This window comes from Microcebus murinus, chromosome 4 (genome assembly GCF_040939455.1).
Source record: "Microcebus murinus isolate Inina chromosome 4, M.murinus_Inina_mat1.0, whole genome shotgun sequence".
NCBI classification, from domain to species: domain Eukaryota; kingdom Metazoa; phylum Chordata; class Mammalia; order Primates; family Cheirogaleidae; genus Microcebus; species Microcebus murinus.
In genome coordinates, this window is record NC_134107.1 from 90,359,245 (window position 1) to 90,364,225 (window position 4,981).

Here is a 4,981-nt window from a genome sequence, read left to right on the forward strand (position 1 = left end):
AGGATCTTTGGGTAGTAAATCTAAGGTCATGTATGGCTGAGGATATCTTTACTACATCCTAACATGTGTAATTGCTTATATGGGTATATTTAAAATATGGCATTACTCCATTGTCTTGCATCCAATGTTGCTATTGAGAAATCTGATGTCAGTATGATTTTTATTTCTTTGTCAGTGATATGCTCCTTCCCAGTGGAAACTAAGATTTTCTATTTTCTTTTTATGTACTTAATTTCTATAATGTTTTATGTGTTGATTGTTATTTTTTTTTCCTTATCTGACCTGTTTGGCATCCAATGAGTCCTCTCAACCTGAAATGCAGGCAAATTCTTACTTATATTTTTTCAAATATTTATTACCCTACAGTTATGTTTTTCCTTTCTAGGGACACCTATGATTTGCTTGGTGTCACTTCCATTCTATCTTCCATATCTCTTATTTTTTTCTTTTATATTTCTAATATCTTTATGACATCTTGATACATTTTGAAGGAGTTCCTTTGCTTGATCTTGTTAAGGCTGAACTAATTGTGCAGCTATATTTTCATATACTCATTTTTTTAAAAAAAATATGGAACAATTTATGAAATTGTGTATGTCAGCCTTGCACAAGAACCATGCTAATCTTCTCTGTATCATTCCAATTTTAGGAGATGTGCTGCCAAAGTGTACACCATTTACTGAGTTCTTATTTCAATAATTATATTTTTTAGCTAATTTTTTCCAGTTGGTTCTTTTTTATACCTGCTTATTTTTTATTCACTCAACAATATTCTTCTATATCTCTTTGTAGATATAAATTGTTAGTTATTAAATGCTTGACCGAATTCATGCTGGGGCCGTGAATTCAGTTGCATATAGTATAGGTTATTCAATTTGTAGTCTTTTATTATCATTACCATTATTAGTAGTAGTATTATTGTGATAAAAAACACTTAACATGAGATCTACTCTCTTAGCAAATTTTTAAGTGTACAATACACTATTGTTGACTATAGGTACAATGCTGTGCAGCAGATCTCCAAAACTTACTCATCTTGCATAATTGAAACTTCTTACTAGTTGATCAGTAACTCCCCATTTTCCACTCCTGCCAGCCCCAGAAATCACCAATCTACTTTGATTCTGAGTTTGTTTATTTTAGATACCTCATATAAGTGGAATCATGCAGTATTTGCCCTTCTATGAGTGGCTTATCTCATTTAGCATAACATCTTCAAGATACATCCATGTCTCCTATTTCAGGATTTTATTTTTATTTTTAATATTTTTAAGGCTGAATAATATTGCATTGTATATCTATACTTTTTTTTTTTTGGCAGTGTCTCCTGTGAGCTTGTATTTCCCTGGTTAGCAATAGGAAATACGAAATAGAGCCAAGTGCTTGCCCCTGGCTAGTGTGCTTCTCCTGGAGTGCTTAAAGAGGAAAGAGGCCTGCCCCAAAGTGGGAGACCCTGCTCCACAGCTTGACTCTGCCCATCATCACGTGCACAGTTCCACCAGCCAAAATAAGAGGTTTTCTCTCTTCATTCCTTATCCCTCCAATGTGAAATGGGGTGGAGTGATAAAATGCCAGTACCACACACCAAGTCGCTGTCTAGCTGTTCCTCACCACCATGAGCACCAGAATGATCCTGATGTTGCTGTGGGCAACACTGCACTGGGCTGGCACTGATGGAGATTTGGGTTTCATATTTTTGTTCTTGGCTTTTTAAAAAATCCACTGGCGAAGGGATAGGCAAAGGTCTGAAAACATAGGGTGGGAGTGGGAAGACAGCACAACTCTGCAGCTCCCCAATTTTATTCCCAGATCCTGGTGCCTCTTCCGCCATGTCTGCTCTTTCCTCCCACTTATGGAAACAACCACTTTCCAGCTCCTCGGAGACTCCGATTTTAAATGTTAAACACTCAGATCCATAAACTTCTTTGTCACTTTCATGGCATCTCTAGGATTGAGTCTGGAAGAAGGAATCAGAAATAATCATATTTATATCTTCTTTTTAAAAAGTTTTTTAATGAATTCCTCTAAAATATATACGATGTTCCTGAATACGAACTTGGTTCCAATTTTTCCAAGTATTTGTATTGCCTCTGATGTGACTTTTGTCTTTAAAGGCTTTCATTTTTTATTTCCATTTCTTTCCTGATCTTTGGAAAATTGCTATTTAACATTTTCTGCTATCTTACAGTTTCTTATGTTTCAAAAAACTTCAAGAGGAGTCTAAGCATAAACTATGGACTTGGAAGAATACATGATAAGTCAGGAAAACCTTCCCATTCTGGAATCTAATTGAGATTCCCTGGGTTAGGTTAGGAAGAGAGACTATGAGCGGAAGCAAGATTTGTGGTAGAACTTGTGGGTTCCTTGGGAAAAGAAGCTTGAAAAGGAAATAGTAGCACCCCCAAATAGGAATGAAGACTCTAAGAAGGGAATCCAGGGCCCTAGGAGACACAGACTATACAGGTAAGGGTGGGTGCTGTGTCAGCAGAGACTGGCTCAAGGCTGCTTCTCCAAGTGTCCCTAGCCCTGGAGGGGCCTGAGAGCAGCTGAGAAACTCTGGACAATCAGATTGTCGTGGAAATTGCCAGGGTTCTAGGCCATCCCACAGGGCATCCGGTGGTCTGACATGGACTGAGAGCTGCAGATTCAATTCTCTGGCACATGAAAAGGTCACAGAAGGAGCAAGGAGATTCTAGGAACCTAAAAAAGGCTTTTCCTGTAGAAACATGTATTCATAATAACTAGTCAGCAGCCTGCATAGACTGGTCACAGACAATGAAATATAAATAGAGACAACTCAAAAATGTCAGTGTTTATAGGAGGCAAGCCTTGGCATAGCATCACATCCTAGCTCCAGTACTCAGGCACAAATCTGGGGAAAAAGACGGGGCACCCCAAATCAACTGAAACTAAGCACCACAGTCTTAGTGGTATGGAGGTTCATAACAGAAAATTTTTCCTGCTCCAGAAATTCACATTTCTTCCACCCCTTGACTTGTGGTCTGAAATTACTATAGATGACCTGAATACGTGGCCCACCACATACAGTAAGTCCTTCTTTAAGCCTCAACTAACTCCCTCTTCTAATGCCCAGGTATTGCAGGTGAGCTGGTAACAATCACTCCTTAACTTGCCTTTATTTCTATATAATTACAAATATAGCTACACTAGAGTCCTCTTTATTATGCCAAAACATGAAGAAAAAGCCTTGTTAAAAAACATAATTCAACACAGAATTTAAAACCACCACTGAGTGATGCCTCTGAGTTTGATTAAGCATTTAAACCCTTAGTGGAGTAGGAAAAGCTGCAGCGGCAGGGCCAGGAAGATCTCTTAAGGTTTGTAGCAGTGGCTGTCAAGATTCATGTGCATTTGCATGTAACAGTCATTTTATTTCTACCTTAACTATTATAATTAACATTTTTGGCACTTCTTATGTGTCTGACATTTGCATATGCTTTGCATATATTAATTCATTTAATCCTTACAGAAACCTATAAGCTAAAGCCTACTATCCTCATTGGCAGCTCAGGAATCTGATGGCAACTGGTTCAAGGTCACAGAGGTACTAATGACCACACCAGGTCTATAGGACTCCACAGCCTATTTTTCTAATCATTATACTATCCTGTCAGCCCAGTAGGCTTTGTTCCCCTAGTGCAAATTGTCCCCAAAAATGTAATTAAAAAGAAAAATATCTGGTCATTCAGGGACACAATCCATGAAAATGTATTTATAATTCAGGAAGAGGAGGCGGGGGAGGGCATTCTCTACTAACCATGGTAAGCAATCTGTTCAGTCCCTAAAGCATGAAGTTTGATTTTCTTTTTATCTGGCTTTTATGTTCAAGGGAATATAAATGTCAGGAATCAAGCATTCCCTCTGGGTGGTGGAGTAATAAATAACTTTCATACCATTTTGCACAGATGCTGTGACTAAATTGAGATCAGGAAAGATATAGACAACTATAGCAACAAACTGATGATGGATCTATTTTTAAGAGCAACTGTTAAATTAGAAAGATTTGTCCAAAAAAAAACCTCAGGAGGAAATAATTTGGGCACAATTCTAAGAAATTCAAAGGATATTCAAAGCTAGAGTGAATGAACAATTCACTCAGCCCAGAAAGGGCTGAGATCATCATTTCCCAGTTTTAAATAAAATTCTGAATATTTTAAGGCATGAAGGCAAAGGAAAGTTTTATACCTTGGAAGACTTAAAATACTAATGTGAATAAAGGATAATATTTCTGAAATAATGGCAACTTTATACCCAAAATGTAATATGTATAGCTATCTTTTGGGAAATTTATAATTAAAACCAAAATATGAATATTCATCCTAACTTGACTCAATTTCTTTCATTCATATGACAAATATTTTGAACCATTCCAGCCCAGTAATACCATTCCTGAATATTTATCCTAAGGTAATAACACAAAAATGTCAATAACAACAGATGTTCAATGCAGCATTGTTTTGTAATAGTAATATATTAGAAATAAAACCAAAACAAAGGAAACTAATAATATATTCAATAACAATTATTTGTCAGGCATTATCTAGGTACTTTATTATGTTATTCTATTTAGCAGTAATAATCTAGATATTCTTTTCATAATGAGAAAATAAGTTCAAAGAGATTAAGTTACCCATCAAAGATTAAACACCTGGTTAATAAAGAAGCAAAATATAATCTAAACAGCATTGAATAAAAGGATGGTTAATTTATTAGGTAATTAATATGGCATGGTCAATTTTGAATCAGAAGTGTAGTTTATTATATCTCAATCAAGAAGCAATACAATAAATCAAAGTATGTGCCTAAATAAGCAACACAGTTTTGCCACCTTAAAGGTAGCTTGTTTATGCCAGCAGCAAAGAAGCCTGTAGAGCGAGTTGCAGTGGAATTGGGAAAGGTGATTCCCACGGCTTTTTGAGAATTGAATATTTTTCCTTACAAGAAGTGGTCCAAAGCCTGG

General features: G+C 36.4%; 1 non-coding gene across 1 annotated transcript; it reads right to left on the reverse strand.

Moving 5' to 3' along the window:
• Positions 1–564: 564 nt before the first annotated feature.
• Positions 565–671, reverse strand: LOC142870752 (U6 spliceosomal RNA). Its single transcript, XR_012919096.1, has one exon. It is a non-coding gene; the product is annotated as a U6 spliceosomal RNA (small nuclear RNA).
• Between the last annotated feature and the right edge of the window lie 4,310 nt (positions 672–4,981).